This window comes from Microtus oregoni, unplaced genomic scaffold (genome assembly GCF_018167655.1).
Source record: "Microtus oregoni isolate MIOR12 unplaced genomic scaffold, Mior012 000232F_ref0000196, whole genome shotgun sequence".
Taxonomy (NCBI): Eukaryota; Metazoa; Chordata; class Mammalia; order Rodentia; family Cricetidae; genus Microtus; species Microtus oregoni.
In genome coordinates, this window is record NW_024544899.1 from 62349 (window position 1) to 79317 (window position 16969).

Genomic DNA, 16969 nt, shown 5'->3' on the forward strand with positions numbered 1-16969 from the left:
ATTTTCTTCAGAGCATTCAATTTAGTCTTTCTTCTCCCTCCCTCCTCCCCACTTTCTTTCTTTATTGTTAAGGTTAGAGCAATCAACGGATGATCTCAAGATTTGTATCACCAAGAACAGTTGTCTCTTTTTAGGACCTATACATTTTCAGGAAGTTTTCTTTCCTGCAAACTGTCACATATCTTTCCTCCTCAAATCAGTACTCCTATTTTAAGCAGCCATAGTGGCAGTTTTAGTAGCATGTCTTTATGGTGCATACCAATGAAAACATTTATGGAAGCAGTAATGGTTAGTTAACACCCACAGTGTGGTATGCACTATGAGAGTCTTCCCAGTAGAGACGCTGTTTTCATAAAACAATCGAGTAACCACAGGAACAACTGTTTATGTCCAAACTGAAATCTATGGAGAATTGAAAACCTCACTTGGTACCTGTACAGTTGGAACCTCCAGCTTGCTCCTGCACGATCTGGAAGGCCCCATTCCTGTCTCTTTCTCCAGACACTCATAGAGTCTCTGAATAAAAGAAAGTTGCCAAAAAGCCCAGTTCTACATTTTTGGCAGCTACTGCAGCTTCCTCTCCTGAAGTTGCCAGCCAGTCAAGTCCCCACATAAAGTGCTCAGCTTTTGACCATAGTTGGGCACACGCCCAGCTTGTGGCAGATACATCATCAACCCTCACCTACAATTTATATAATCTCCCTGCTTTATTTCAGGCACAGGGCTTCTCCAGCCTTAATCTCTGGGACTGGAGAACCCTCCAGGGAGTTGCTTTGCTCAGATAAACCTGTTGTTATACATTTTCAATTCAGTTTGATCTGGCTTACTGCATTGGCAGAGAAACCTATTATTGGGGGGCAGAAAACCTATTAGTACCATTGATTAAATCTTTTGTGATTCTGGAAGACAATCATGTGATTGTTTTGCTTTCTGATGGTATTGATAAAATTTTGGGTTTTTAACAATTTGATTATGGATAGCAAATCCAATCTGATTCCATAACCAAGATAGGTAATAGGGTGATCTTTTTAAAAAGTAGATGCTCAAGCTGGGAGTAGAGTTCATCTTTTGAGAGACCTTGAGTTCTAGCCACAGAACCACCCACAAAACTAACAACAAAACAAAAATTTGAATTTTTTTTGATTTTTTTTGAGTCAAGGTTTCTTTGTGTAACAGTACTGGCTGTCCTAGAACTTGCTTTGTAGACCAGGCTGGCCTCAAACTCACTGAGATCCACCTGCCTCTGCCTCCCGAGTGCTGGGAGTAAAGATGTGTGCCACCACCGCCTAGCCAAAAGTTACATTTTAAGAACAGTTTATTGAATATACTGAAAGAGAGCATTGGGCTGAGTAGTAACCACTAAAGAACTGGCTGCAGTCTAAACCTATTGTGTGTGTGTTCATGTGTGCATGCACATACGTGCTCATGTGCTGTCCTTGATTACATGCTACCTCATTTTATAAATTTATAATTTTAAATTAAGTATTATATTGGTGTGTGTGTGTGTGTGTGTGTGTGTGTGTGTGTGTGTGTGTGTGTGTGTGTGTATCATGTCAGAAGACAAGTTGTGAGACTTGGGTCTCTCCTACATTGTGGGTGCTAGGAATCAAACTCAGGTTGTCATGCTCGAAGACAGTCATGTTTACTTGCTGAGCCGTTTCACTAGCCCTCTGCTTTATTTTTTGATCGAATCCCTCAGTGGACCTGGAACTTCCTGATTCAGCAAGAGTGGGTGGACCATGAGCCCTGGTCAAGCTCTTGTCTATGTGTCCCCAGCACTGGGATTATAGCACATGCCCCTATGAGTGGCTTCTGATCTGAGTGCTGGAGGTGGTCCTCATGTGTGTGCAGTAAGAAGCTGATTCGTTTTACTGACTGAGCATCTTCCCAGCTTCCATGAAACCTTTTTTTAAAAAATTATTTTATGTGTATGGTGTTTTGCTTGCATATATGTTTGTGCACCACATGTGTGTCTGATACTCTCAGAGGCCAGAAGAAAGTTCCCCTGGAACTGATGGTTGTAAGCTGTCATGTGGGTGCTGGGAACCAAACCTGGGTCCATGCAAAAGTGCTCTTAACTGCTGATTCATCTCTCTACCTCCTAAAACTCATTTTTTTTTTTTTTTGGTTTTCTGAGACAGGGTTTCTCTGTGGCTTTGGAGCCTGTCCTGGAACTAGCTCTTGTAGACCAGGCTGGCCTCGAACTCAGAGATCCACCTGCCTCTGCCTCCCAAGTGCTGGGATTAAAGGTGTGCACCACCACCACCCAGCCTAAAACTCATTTTGTAAATGATTACAAAGTAATGCTTTCCTTTTCTTTCTGTTGGGGGAGGGTGAGAGTCTTCTATAACTCAGGCTATATAGCTTCAAACTTGCTATATAGCCAAGGCTAGCCTTGAACTCCTGAACCTCTTGACATCATTTTTTTTCTTTGTTTTTTTTTTCGAGACAGGGTTTCTCTGTGTAACAGCCCTGGCTTTCCTGGAACTCGCTCTGTAGACCAGGCTGGCCTCAAACTCACAGAGATTCACCTGCCTCTGCCTCCCAAGTACTGGGATTAAAGGCGTGCTCCACCACTGCCTGGCTACCTCAGCAACTTTTTTTTTGCAACTCTTATAAAGAAAAAATTTAATTGGGGTGGCTCACTTCCAGTTTGAGAGGTTTAGTTCATTGTCGTCATGGCAGGGAGCATGGTAGCATGCAGGCAGACATGGTGCTGGCTACATCTTGCCTTGCAGGCAACAGGTAGTCAACTATGACACTGAGTGCAGCGTAAGCAAAAGACTTCACAGCTCACCTCCACAGTGGCACACTTCCTCCAAGAAGACCACACCCACTCCAACAAAGTCACACCTCCCAATAATGACACTTCCTTTGGGGCCATTTTCTTTCAAACCACCACAATTTCCAAATGAACCTTTTCATTTTAATCAAACGGTTTCCTAAAATTTTTGTTCATGAACACAAGAGAGGGTTGGCGGGATGACTCAGCAGCAAAGATGCTTGCTCCAGAGACTGACAAGAATCAGAGCTGGCAATCTGGTCTCTGACCTCCGCAGAATACACAGTAAACAAATAATTTAAAAATCACACACACACACACACACACACACACACACACACACACACACACACACACACACACACACAGTGGGAATTTCAGGACTGGCAGGAACTGATGGCTCTTCGCTTATGTTCAAGAAGTCTGGTTCCCCAGTGGAAATAAACCTTTATCTCATTCTGCCCTGAGCACAAAATGTTGTAAACTCCACTTGTAAGTCCTCACATTCTTGTTGTTTGGGCACTAAAATAAAAAATTACACTTAAATATATTCCCAAACTCTTCAAATAGCCAAAATGACTTGTGTACATCCCAGCATGGAAAGCCAGTAGAAGTACTTGTGGACACCCACGTTCTATGTTGGGGAAGTTGCCCATACTTCCGTACTACCAGCAGGACTTTCCCTTGCCCCTGCTTCCCTATGGGTTTGTGTTGGTCTTCTTGTTTGTGTCGTTTTTTGGTTCTGTTGATGAACTTGGGGGCCTTTCATCTAGTAAGCAAGCATCTACTACTGAGTTATTGCGCCCACTGCTACTCTCTTGTAGCCCAGCCCGGCAGTGCCCTTTGGTCTTCTTAAATGGCTCCTCAGTCCTGTCCCCTGCTCCAGCCGTACATCACAGATGCTCTGTTCTGCCTGATTCTAGAATAAAAATGCTACAGTTACCAGTGCAAGGTCCAGGTTCTCTGTGCTACAGAAACAGGGATTGGTGGCTGCTCTCCGAAGCCTATCCTCATTAGGGGTGAGCATCCTCATTCGCTGTACACATGTACTCTAGCGAAGCGTAGGTTCAGGCATCGCTTAAGGCCAGGCTGCCGGTTTCTGATCCCAGTGCATCTGTCAGGAGTCGTCCGCTGGCTTTTCTCAGAGACCTGTCCACTTGGTGCCTCAGTGCCATATGGCACATGTCACTTTGGTACGTGCATTCAACAGACCTCCACCCAAGCTGTTTACAAAGCCTCTCCACCTCCGCAGGCCACCTTGCCAGATTTGCAGTCCAGCAGCACTTTTCTGTAATTATAGCCTGAGCACTTTTTGTGTGCGAGGCACTGCACTAAGCGTTTTGTTCAGTTTATCTCCTTCGGCCTAATTACAGCCCTGAGAGATAGGCATTGGCTCAGCCCACTTCACGGATGAAGGAACAGAAGCATTCAGAGATGCTGGCAGCACAGCTTTCCAGCTCATGCCTCACAGCCAGACTGAGTGGCTCACTTGGCACTATGTTAACTTATCATCCGGGTAGCATGCCACCTGCAAATTTGCCTCCCTCTATGCAGAGCATTCCATTTCTTGGTGACCTGAGCAACCATTCCTCCTGTGCCAGAGGCCTGTCATGAAGACACTGCCAATTAATATCTAGCAAGGCTTCTCCTGCTCCAGTAAGGCATGGCCTACATTATTCTTTTACATTTTTGTTTGTTTGTTTATTTTTGAGACAGGGGCTCATTTATGCATCCCTGGCTGTCCTAGAACTCTCTATGGAGTAAAGACTGGTGTCAAAGTCATAGAAATCTACAAGCTTCTGCTTCCCGAGTGCTAGAATTAGAGGTGTGTATCAACATGCCCAGCCTTATTTATTCATTTATGTCTTTACTCTTATTTACTTATTGTGTGAGTAGGGGTGTGTGAACATGAAGGGCAGAGAACAAGCTTGCAGGATTTGCTTCTCTCATTTCATCTTGTGGCCCCTGGAATTAAACTCGGGTCATCAGGTGTGGCTCCCATAAACTCATAGGGAGTGACATTATTTGGAGGTGTGGCTTTGAGGGGAAGTGTGGTCTTGTTGGAGAAGGCCAGATGACACACGCCTTTAATCTGGATCTTAAGGCTGGAGGGCACATCTTTAATCTTCTGTTGGAAGCGTGCCACAGTGGGGGTGGGCTTTGAGGTCTTTTGTTGAAGCTTCGTTCCATGTGACAGTTTTTTTGTTTTATGTTTTGGTTTTTTTTTCTTTTTTTTTTTTGACGGTCCTAAATTGTTTATTGGGTATGAATTGTACAAACTTTACGTGTATTAGCGGTAACGGTGGACTGCAGAGTGTTGCTCCTTCTCCAGGCTGCGCGGTGAGACCCACCAATAGTGTGGTGGAACTTGTGGCCCTTTCCAAGGCCACGGCTCTTGCGGCCTGCAGATGTCAGCCCACGCATCTCTCTGTGCTTGTGGACCGGTTTGGTGATCCATTGGGTGTCAGGGTTTCTTCTGATAGCTTTATGGAATGGATCGATGAGGATAACCTCAAAAAATTTGTATGCGGAATCTTCGCCAACCCAGTAAGAATTCAGGACTCTCAGGGCCCCACAGTGGCGTCCAGCTCTCTCCTCAGCAACAGACTGAAGGCTTCAAGGAAAACTTTAGCTGGTTCACATCATGATGGACAGGCTTGCCGTAGGTCGCACCCTTGGGCACCGGGCGTTTCCGGCCACCACGGCGGACACGAATCCTGTACAAGAGGTAACCCTGCTTGGCCTTGTAGCCTAGCCTCCGCGCTTTGTTGGGCCGGGTGGGGCGGGGAGCCCGGTGCAGCGCGGACAGCTGGCGGTACTGCCAGCAGCGGACCCTCAGCAGGAAGAGCATCACGTCCGACTGCTTCTTCTGCCACAGCTCCTGGATGTACTTGTACACGCCCATCTTGGCTCACCTGATGGCCGCCGCCAGAGGAAAGGCTTGTTTTTTGTTTTTCAAGACAGGGTTTCTCTGCAGCTTTGGAGCCTGTCCTGGAACTAGCTCTTGTAGACCAGGCTAGCCTCGAACTCACAGAGATCCGCCTGCCTCTGCCTCCCGAGTTCTGGGATTAAAGGCGTGCGCCACCACTGCCCAGCGACAGTTGATTTTTTGTTGCCTGCAAGATGTAGTAGTCTCAGCTCCAGCACCACCTCTGCCTGTATGCCACCATGCTCCTTGCCATGATGATAATTGATTGACTGAACCTCTGAAATTGTAAGTGAGCATCCTCAACTAAATGTTTTCTTTATAAGAGTTGCCACGATCATGGTTTCTTCACAGCCATAAACCCCAGACTAAGACATGAGGCTTGCAAGGCAAGCCCGTTTATCCACTGATCTTGACAGCCTCCATGTCAGATTTAAAGTAGCCTGTTAGGTATAACAAGGCTAACAGACCCTGGGCTCCAAGAGAGATAACCAGAGGAAAGAGCCCAAATCAACAGTCTGTATTTCTTGGTTTAAACGACAATAATACAAACAAATAAACAAAATACAAAACAACAACTGTTAGTATCCTGGTGCCCCTTGGGAACCTGACACAGTCACCCCCTGTGTATGGCAAGCAGGTCCTAATTTGTAAACAGGTGCAAAGGTCCCTTTAAGAGATAAGCTCCACCCACTCCTGATCTCTCTTCCCACCTATGGAAGCAGGTCTTAGCCTCTCTCCCTTTCCTAGCCTCTCTCTCTCTCCTCCCTCCCTCTTTCCTCCTGCCTTCTTTCTCTCTGTCTCTGTGTCTCTCCCTTCTCTCCTTCCCCCTACCCTCACAATACCTTCTTCTCAATAAACTCAACACTCAAACTCTCTCTGCATGGCGTATTCTGTCACCTGCCACGATCCTCACCATACCTGCCAAGGTCCCAACTCGTGATGTTTCTTAACAACAAGCCAGGCGATTGCAGCTCACACTTCTAATCCCAGCACTTAGGAGGCAGAGGCAGGTGGATCTCAGTGAGTTCGAGGCCAGTCTGGTCTATAGAGTGAGTTCCAGGACAGCCAGGACTGTTACACAGGGAAACCCTGTCTCAAAAACTCACAAAAACCACATAGCAACAACAGAACAAAGTCCATTTTGGAGATCCTTGCCATGTCCCAGGCTCAATCAGCTTCATGGTCAGTTGACTGTCAGTAACCCTGTCTAGAATCTGACCCAACCATCTCTGTCTCAATGTCCTGTTTCCTCTTAGATGTCTAAGTGTCCTGTTGCTGCTGTAACATATAACCACAAACAAGTGACTAAGAACACTTAGGACTGCCTTTCAGTTTGGTCAGTTACAAGTCCTAATAGTAAGGGGTAGCCCACGGACCTTCTGCAGGCTCTGGGGAACATCTATTTCTTTGTGCCTGTATTCTTTGGTTCATCTCTCTCTTTCTTCATCTTCAAACCCAGAAGCATAACATCTTCTGTATTTGTAGTAAGGTCATCTGTAAGAGCAACAATTGTTTATAAGTGTTAAGGAAACTCTCCAGCCCCAATGGTCAGTTTTAAATGTGAACTTGCTACAACTTGGAATCACCTTGGAAGAGTCTTAACTGAGCAATTGTTCCTATTAGGTTGGCCTGTGAACATGTCTGTGGAGGATTGTCTTCATTGTTAATTGTCATAAGAGGGTCAGTCCACTGTGGGCAGTATCTGTCCTGTCCCTTTAAGAGACAAGCCATGCCTACTGCCCCCTTCTGCTGTGGCAAGCAGATCTTCCTTCTGCTTCCAACCTGAATCCTTTCCTTTCCATCCCATCTCTCTCCTGAAGAGGCAGCTTTTCCCTCTCTCCCTTCTCCCCTCCTCCCTCCCCCCTCTCTGTTCTTCTCCCCTTCCCCCTTTCTTTTTCCCCTCCACAACCCACTAAATATATACCTACTTTCTCTGCATGGCATGTGACTATCCGTCTCTGTCTCTCACTTGCTATGTGGCTCCCTGCCTGGGACTGGCTGCCTTTGTGGTCCACCATGGTCTCGTGGCCTGCTGACCACTGCTGCCACTCAGGGACCTGCAGCATTTTACCATAACAGGCAGCATCATTCCCTGGACAGATTGTCCTGGGCTGCATAAGAAAGCAACCTAAGCATGGTCTACACTCCAACAAGCAGCATCCTCTATGATTCCTTCTGTACTTCCTTGGCTGCCAGTGAGTTCCTCAGTCGTCAGTAGTGCTGTGTGGAAGAGTACACAGGCCTGGTTCTGACCGCCCTCATGATTGAACTGTAACTTGTGAGCTGAAATAATCTTTCCTTCCCTATGTTTCTTTTGGTCAGAGTGTTTGCCACAGCAACAGAATGTAACTAGAACAACTTCCTACCACCATAGTTCAACCGCTGGAGAGAGGAAGTAGGGCATGGGAAGGTAGGTGCTTGGTCATGGTACAGATTGTTATAATCCTTCTGGCCTACCCTGTCACCTGGGTGCCCTGTCTCTTTAAGAGATAAACTCAGCTCACCCCCATTATCCCCTTTCCACTGAGGCAAGGTGATCTCACACCTCCTCTTTTCCTTTCTATCCTTCTGAAGAAGCAGTCTCTGCCTTTCCCTTTCTCTTTCTTCTCTTTCTCTGTTCCTCTCTCTCCCCTCCTCCATAACCCCTTACCCTTATATTCTTCCCAATACCTACCAAATAAACTTTATACCCAAGCTCTCTCTGCATGGTGGATCTGTCTGTCTCCTACCCGCCGCACTGCCACGGTCTCCCACCTTCCAGAGGACCTGCCAGAGTCACATCCACAAAATCTTTCAGAGACCCTAGCCAGTTTTAAATGCCAGTGATCTGCCCTGTGGGACAGTGAAATGGACCAGAAGAACCTTGAGGAAACATGTTTCCTTCTTCGGAAAAGACTGTGGAGCAGCCTGAATGCTGCCTTGAGTAGTAGGTGTGAATATAAGTAGTGACCCGACCACCTAATCCTCCTCAGAAGATGGTGGCCAACAAGGAAAGCCACCACTTCTACATGCAGGCCCCTCTTGCTCTATTCAGCTCCTGACCATTATCCTTGTCCCTGTTTCTAGCTCTGCTTCCAGCCTGGAGATGAGCCTGCTGACCTGTTTCTCATTCTTGACCTTGGTGATCATTGCCTCAAGCCCATCTCCTCTAGCTCTTTCTGTCTCAATAGAAATCTATCCACTCATCATGTTTGCTTTCCTGCGTGTCAACCACTATACCTCAAAAAGGTGGCTGCTGCTCTGAGCAAAGGATCTAGAAGCACTCACCACTATTCTGCCACTATTCTTGCCTTCTTCTCCCTGGCTCCTTGCCCATAGGTGCTCTGACCTAAATGTGCTGAAGGAACAGCTTTTTCCCTCTGCAGACCGGAAGCTTATCTTTATGAATAATTGAGTTTTTTCCCCTCCAGACTTACATTCTCAAAAGTACTTAATGGTTTGGTTCATTCAAATATAGTTCATCAGTCAAGCAGGGTGTTGAAGCTTATAATCACAACACTTAGGCGGCAGGAGGACTGCTGAACGTTCAAGGCCAGCCTACTCTCCCTATATCTATCTATGTATCTATCTATGCATCTATCTATCTATCTATCTATCTATCTATCTATCTATCTATCTATCTATCTATCTAATTATCTATCGACAGATAGACAGAGTCCACAGACTGGCCACAGCTACATAGAGAGATTCTGTATCAAAATTCAAACTAGAGCTAGACAGGAGGCTCAGTGGTTAAGAGCACTGGATGCTCTTCCAGAGGTTGGAGAGTCAATTTCCAGCACCCACATGGCAGTTCAAACCCATGTAAAACTTCAGTTCCTGGGGATCTAATACCTTCTTTTGGCCTTCTTGGGCACCAGGAGTGCACATGGTGAACAGACATCCACGCAGGCATATACATAAAATAAAAAATAAACCTTAAACAAGTCTATCAAAACAAATATGATTCATCAAGTTTCTGCACGATTAAGGACACAACCAATTGAATGAAGAAAAAAACCCAGAATGGAAGAGAATCTTGGCCAGCTATACATCTGATAGAGGATTAATATCTAGAATATACAAAGAACTTTAAAAAACCACAAATAACAAAAAAAACCCCCAAAGAGACAAGGAAACAAATGACCCAGAAACTGGGTCATGTATCAAACAGAGAGAAGAAATAAAAGTGGCTAAGAAATATTTCAAAACATGTTTATTGTTCCTAGAAATCATGAAATATAAATTAAAACTTTAAGATTTTATATTGCTGGGTGGTGGCTGCACACACCTTTAATCCCAGTACTTGGGGAGCAGAGTCAGGCAGATCTCTATGATTTTGAGGCCAGCCTGGTCTATAAAGCGAGTTCCAGGACAGCTAGAGTTACATAATGAAACCCTGTCTTAAAAAAACAAAAAACAGCCGGGTGGTGGTGGCGCACGCCTTTAATCCCAGCACTCGGGAGGCAGAGGCAGGCGGATCTCTGTGAGTTCGAGGCCAGCCTGGTCTACAAGAGCTAGTTCCAGGACAGGAACCAAAAGCTACGGAGAAACCCTGTCTCGAAAAATAAAAAAAAATAATAAAAAAAAGAAACAAACAAACAAAAAAAAACCCAACCAAACAAAAACCCAACAAAAAGACTTTATCCTAGTCAGAATGGCAAAGATCAACAAAACAACTAGCAACAAATGCTGGAGGAGATTTGAAGAAAATAGGAGCCCTCATTCTCTCTTGGTAGTAGTGCAAATTAGCACAACCTCTCTGGAATTCAGTGTGGAGAATCCTTTAAAAAACAAAACTGAAAATGGGTCTACCATATAACACAGGTATTCCAGGCAGGGGTTCCTGCATTTCATCCCAGGACTCCAGAATTAGAGGCAGTTGGATCTCTGAGTTTGAGGCCAGCCTAGTCTATAGAGTGAGTTCCAGAACAGTCAGGACTACACAGAGAAACCCTGCTTCAAAAAAAAAAAAAAATGTGACCCACCTATTCCACTCCTTGCCATATGCCCAAAGAACCTGACACCCTACTCCACAATATTCACTCAGCTTTACTCATGTCTGCCCTATTCACAATAACCACGAAATGGAAACAACCAAAATATACTTCAACTAGGGTACCTAGTAATAGGTTTTCTGTATCACCATAATAGGTTTCTCTGCCAATGCAGTAAGCAAGACCAAGCTGAACTGAAAAAGTAAAAGAACAGGTTTATTTTAGCAAAGCAACTCCCAGGACCCAGAGATTGAGAAGTCATGCACCCAAACTAAAGAAGGGAGCTTATATAGCCTATAGGCTGGCTTTGTGCCCAAGTATGGTCAAAACTGAATACTTTAACAGGGACTTGAACTGCTAGCAACTTCAGGGAAGCTGCAGTAGCCGCCAAGAATGTGGAACTGGGAGCTGGGAGCTTTGGCACCTTTTTTAAAATTGGAGATTCTCTGAGAGGGTAGGGTTTGGGGGGAAAGAGAGAGAGAGAGAGAGAGAGAGAGAGAGAGAGAGAGAGAGAGAGAGAGAGAGAGCGCTGGAGGTTCCAACCAAACACACACATATATTAGGGAATATTATTCAGCTATAAAGAAAAGTGAAACAGTGAAATTTGCAGGTAAATGAAAGAAATTAGAAAAGATTCGATCCAGTGGGGTAACCCAGAGCCTGAAAAACAAAGGCTGTATGTTCTCTCTCACCTGTGGTTCTTAGTTCCATATTTTTAGATGTGAATATGTAACCTGGAGTAACCACACAAACTAGGAAAGACTAAAGGGACCTTGGAGGAAGGGGGCTTGAGAGAATAGCAGGACCAGATGATATGAAATAGGAAATGGAAAAACTGGGAGGGAGACCTGAACTGGGGAGGAGGGAAGAAGGTCAATACCAGAGAAAGAGGGATGGGGAAAAGGACACCAAGTTTGTTTGATAAATCTCAAGGGATCTTACTTTATATTTACCTAAAATCATGCATACTACATACAAGTATATGGATATATATCTTAAAGGATGTTATACTATGAGTGCTAACAATCCTCCCCACAAGAACTAGAGACAACAAAACCCCTAGGCACGAGAAACCCCCTTACAATGGTTTGTCAGGACAGGCCAAGTGACTTCCAAAATGATAGAGACTGTTAGGCTTGTTGCTTCTCAGAGGTTGAAGCTATTGTTGAAGACATTGCACACTTGGGACACTGGACTTGGATGGTTTAAGCTGGATCTGACCCGAAAGCCTCCTTCTTGTGGTCTGTCTTGCACAGTACAAGAAAATACCATGAAAGTTGCCAACGGGAGGCAATCAATAGTCCTACCCAGCAGTGACACCTATGAACTACAATTACCAGCATGGCAGGATATCTGTAAAGGTGCAAAGAATGACTCTCATGTTAGTGGTAACCAACAGCTGTCTGATTGGACTGAAGGCCCACTCAACAGGAGGGAGATCATGCCTAGTAGTAGGGACTTAGCTAACTTCCTGGGTCTAGTGGGGCTATGAGTCTTAGAAGAGCATCTACTACCGACACTTTGCTAGAGCAACATAATTCCTAATTACATTTTAAATCTCCCCTTCCCCCTCCCCCCGCAAGACAGGGTTTCCCTGTATAACAGTCCTAGTTTGTCAGGGACCATTGTCCTAAGAATGATAACAGATATATCAGTGACCATTGTCCTAAGGATGTTTGCAGAGAGCCCCACATCCGAACAATCTTGAGAACTGTTTGTTAACGGAACCACAAAAAGAATGTTTCTGCTTACACAAAAAACACCAGGTGTGCTAACTGGTGACCTTTGCTACCCTGCCAAGTTCCTTCTTACCCCTACCCCCCACCCCAAGCCAAGTTCCTCATTCAAGGGCTATATAAACTGTAACCATTACCCTAATAAAGTGAGACCTTGACAATTGAATTCTGCTTGGTCTCCTTCTTTTCTCTCACCCATGATTCTTACAGGTAGAGCCTCTTCAGACCCTGAATAACTGGACCTGCTGGACGGGTCACTAGCTGTCCTGGAACTTGCTCTTGTAGATCAGGCTGGCCTCGAACTCACAGGGATTCACTTGCGTCTGCCTCCCGAGTGCTGGGATTAAAGGTGTGCGCCACCACCGCCCGGCTTCACATTTTAAATCTTATCCTCATACACACAGACCAGTGTGTCCACAACCCCTCATCAAAGAAACCTCTCTTTACAGCAAATGGAGACCATCACAGAAAACTACAACTGGACACAATGTAGAGATAAATGGATCATGGGGGCTCAGCCCTAATGGATATATTTACAAGACAGTTTCCACATCTGTGGCTTAGGGAACATTGAAGAGGTTGTAAGAGCCAGAATACTAGAAGGTGTGCTGTGAGATACGCTCTCCTAGAAATGGCTGCATAAACAAGATCTGAACAATGGTGATATCAGTAGACATGCTAACATCGAAGTGGTGAAATGTCATGGGGTCATACTTCTGAGTAACTGATGAATACTGAGAGAGAGGAAGAATTAGTCTCTCCCAGGGATGAATCCCTTAACTGATTGTCCAGTACAAAGTGGTTAGTTCTGAAATCATATACACATACAACAAAAACAGACTCAGAAAACTGTATTTATAGGCTGTATTTGTACATATATACATACTATTGTAATGATTGTTTCATCTCTTTAAGAGACAAGCCACGCCCACTCCCTCCTTCATCAGCTGAGGACAGGCTGATCTTCAGCTTCCAGCCTGAGCTCACTCTCTTTTCTGTCTTCCTCCCAGAGAGGCAGCTTTGCGTTTGCCTCTCTCCCCTCTTCTTCCCTTCCCCTGCTTCTCTCTCTCTCTCTCTCTCTCTCTCTCTCTCTCTCTCTCTCGGCTCTTCTCCCCTTCTCCCTTCCCCCTCCATAAACCCCCAAATAAATATCTAACCTCACTCTGCATGGCATGTCTATCCATGTCTCTGTCTCTTGCCGCCTCCCGTCCCCCCCCCCCCCCCCGCCCCATGTGTCTCCTTGCCTAGAACCAGCCATCGCTTAGGGACTGGCAGCCATCTCTGCCTGGGACTGGCTGCTCTCAGGGCCCACTGCCTGCTGCCACATGACCCACTACCACCGCATGGGGACCTACAACATTTCTGCTGCCTACTGCCGCTGGGGATCCTGCAGCATTTTTAATGAATCCATAGCAACTATATTGAACAGAATAATTGGGAAGAAAAGGCTATCAAATTGGGAGTTTGACATAGAAGGAATTGGAGGAAGGGTGTGCAGGGAGGAACTGAGAGGGGGAAAGTGATGTATTTATGTTTTAATTAAAAATATATGAAATTAAAACAAAATACATTTTTAAAAATTAAGAAAAAGATTGTGCTTTATTTGCATTTATCTATTTACTTAAGATATGCTCTCATATATTCTAGGCTAGTCTCAAACAGGCTATATAGCCAAGACTGGCTTTGAACTTCTGATCCTTGTGCCTCTACTTTCCAACTGCTGGGATTACAGGTGTGTGGCATGGTACCTTGCTGGTGACTGAACCCAGGGCCTTGTGAATGCTAGACTGGCATCAGCTGCTGATTATATTCCCAGCCCAGGACCTTGGAGTTTAGCTGGACATAGTGGCATGTGCCTATAGTCTCAGCACTTGGGAGGCTGAAGCAGAAAGAAGGCCTAGAGTTTTAGGCTCATTGGGCTAGAGTGAGTTCCAGGTGAGCCAAGGCTTCATAGTATAAACTAGAGACTCAACATTCCTTACACACAAAACATTCAAATCGCCCTCACCAACAAATCCCTAAAGATCTTGGTGTCTATGGGGAAAAAAATGACTTGCAGCGAACAAACCAGCCTTTGAAATCAGAACTTTCCTAGAATAACTAGTACAAACAATAGACATCTGGGTGTCAGAGAAACATCTACATGAGCTGTGTAGCCACAGCAGAGGCAAGATAACTGGACATTTTAAGAACTGCAGTGGTGGTTCACCTTTAATCTGAACATTTAGGAGGAAGAGGCAGGTGGGTGTCGGAGATCAGCCATGACAAAAACACCTCTTGCCAGGGTAAGGGTGTGGGGAATTAGAACTACAGTAAAGAATATGAAGATGCAAATGAAAGTAATAAAACAGAGAAACATAGAATAGTATTGGGAGGGAATTCCAGTGAGTACTGAAATTTGCACGTGTTTAATTTCCAACTGCTAAGCAGTTGCTAACCCCTGACCCCAAAGGTAGGAGTCAGACAAAAAACTACATTAACAAGATACAAGGAAATGAACATACCAATTGAAGGTCGCGGCTACACCCATAGTTAAACAGTCTGTTGCTGGAACAAAACAAGTCACTTTCACAGCCCAGACCAAAACATTCTATAGGCAAACCACTCCCTGGGTGGCATCCAGTGGTATCTCCTTAAGGGAACTGGCCATTAGTTGGATCCTTAGACTTTTGTTTGAGGTAGGAACACGTCTACTTCTCTATTCCTGGAGTAGTGGCCAATAGCCAGTGGTCTGGCTATTGGCCACACCTTGGGAGAGCAGAACTCTCTGACCTACATCTGACCTTTGTTTGAGGTGGAAGGACAATAGCCTTGAAGGAATAGAGGTTAAGTTCCAACTCTCTGACCTTTGGTCAACGTGGAAACAGGCTCACAGCTTTGGGCCTCCACAGGTGCTTTTCTGAGTTCAAGTCCTGCTTGGTCTATTTAGAGTTCCAGGAGAGCCAGGACTACACAGAGAAACCCTGCCTTGAAAAATAGACTACAAAACAAAACAAAAAGAACCATATCAAGGTTTTCTGAGCACCAAGAACATCAAAACCAAGTCCTTGTGGGTTATGGAAAATGTGATGCTTGAAGGACGGTTGAGGAAACTAAAGACCAAAAGCCCGAATAACGTAGACACAGCAAAAAAAAAGGCATGACTAAATGAATTATTATAAGCTGACTGTGCCCATAACCACCATGAATATCAACACACCACTCTCGGGCCAGCAGGGTGACTCAGTGGGCAAAGGCATTTGTCACCAAGCCCAATGACCTGGGTTCCAATCCTGTGGCTATGTGGTGGCGGGAGAGAACTGATTTCTCCCGCAGGTTTTCCTCTGAATTCTGCATGGGTGCTGTGGCATGCGCTTGTGTTGGCAGAAGGAAGAAAGTGTAGCTTTTTTAAAGATAGGAATCTTTGGGCTGGAGAGTTGGCTCCCTGTTAAGGTCACTGCTTTTGCAGGGGACCTGGTTTGTTTCCCAGGGCCATGTCAAGCAGTTCCCAACCTCTTGTCAGATCAGGACATTCTGTGCCCTCTCTGGGTGTTCATGGATACCTGGACACATGAGACACTCTCTCGTGCATTCACACACATAAAAATAATAAAACTAAATCTTCAAAGACGGTCTTAATCTCTGTTCCCCTGCTAAGGAACGCCTTGGTGCTTGCATTTTAATCAATGGCCTCTGTCCTCCATAGAGATCCCGGTGCCAACTTTGACAGTAATCCCAGAGCTCTGGGTTGTCATCAGTCAGCTACGTGTCCTCACACACTCAAGTTTAGCTTGCCTTTCAAAGGTTTCTGCTGTTGTTTGAGGGGCGGGAAAGATGGCTTAGTGGTTAAGGGACCTCTTTGCTCTTGTAGAGGACCCTGATGAGATTCCCAGCACCCACATGGCTGCTTATGGCCATCTCTTAACTGGTTTGGGAGGATCTGATATTCTCATCTGACCAACAGAAGCATCAGGTATGGTATACAGGTGGTATACAGACATATATGCAAGTAAAACACCATATACACAAAGAAAAATAGATCTTTTAGAAAAGAAACTTTTGCTTGTTTGAAGTTCTCCCTGATGGCTATCTCTCAGCTCACTGGGAGGGGCTGGGCAGGCTGCAGGAAGACAAAAGCCAGCATTCACCTCCCCCAGTACTGTTGTGGAATAGCAGTTTGACTGGGCAAAGCTGTGTTACTTTTGTTAATGCTGCATTAGTTTAATTATGTAACGATGTGCTGCATTTGTTTCACCTTGCCTGCCTAAGGCACCTGATTGGTCTAATAAAGAGTTGAACAGCCAATAGCTAGGCAGGAGGAAGGATAGGTGGGGCTGGTGGGCAGAGAGGATAAATAGGAGGAGAAATCTAGGCTTGAGGGAAAAAGAGGAATGAGAGAAGGAAGAGAAAAGGAGGGAGATGCCCAGGGTAAGATGATAAGCAGCCACCAGGCAGCCAGACACTAGATGCAGTAAGATATTAAAGAAAGAAAAAAGGTAAAAAAAAAAAAAAACCCTGAGGCAAAATTTAGATGAAGAGAAACAGGTTAAGTTAGAAGAGCTGGAAA

The 16969-nt window shown here is 45.2% G+C and overlaps 1 pseudogene; it reads right to left on the minus strand.

Moving 5' to 3' along the window:
• Nucleotides 1–5067: 5067 nt before the first annotated feature.
• Nucleotides 5068–5687, minus strand: LOC121445629 (annotated as a pseudogene).
• Between the last annotated feature and the right edge of the window lie 11282 nt (nucleotides 5688–16969).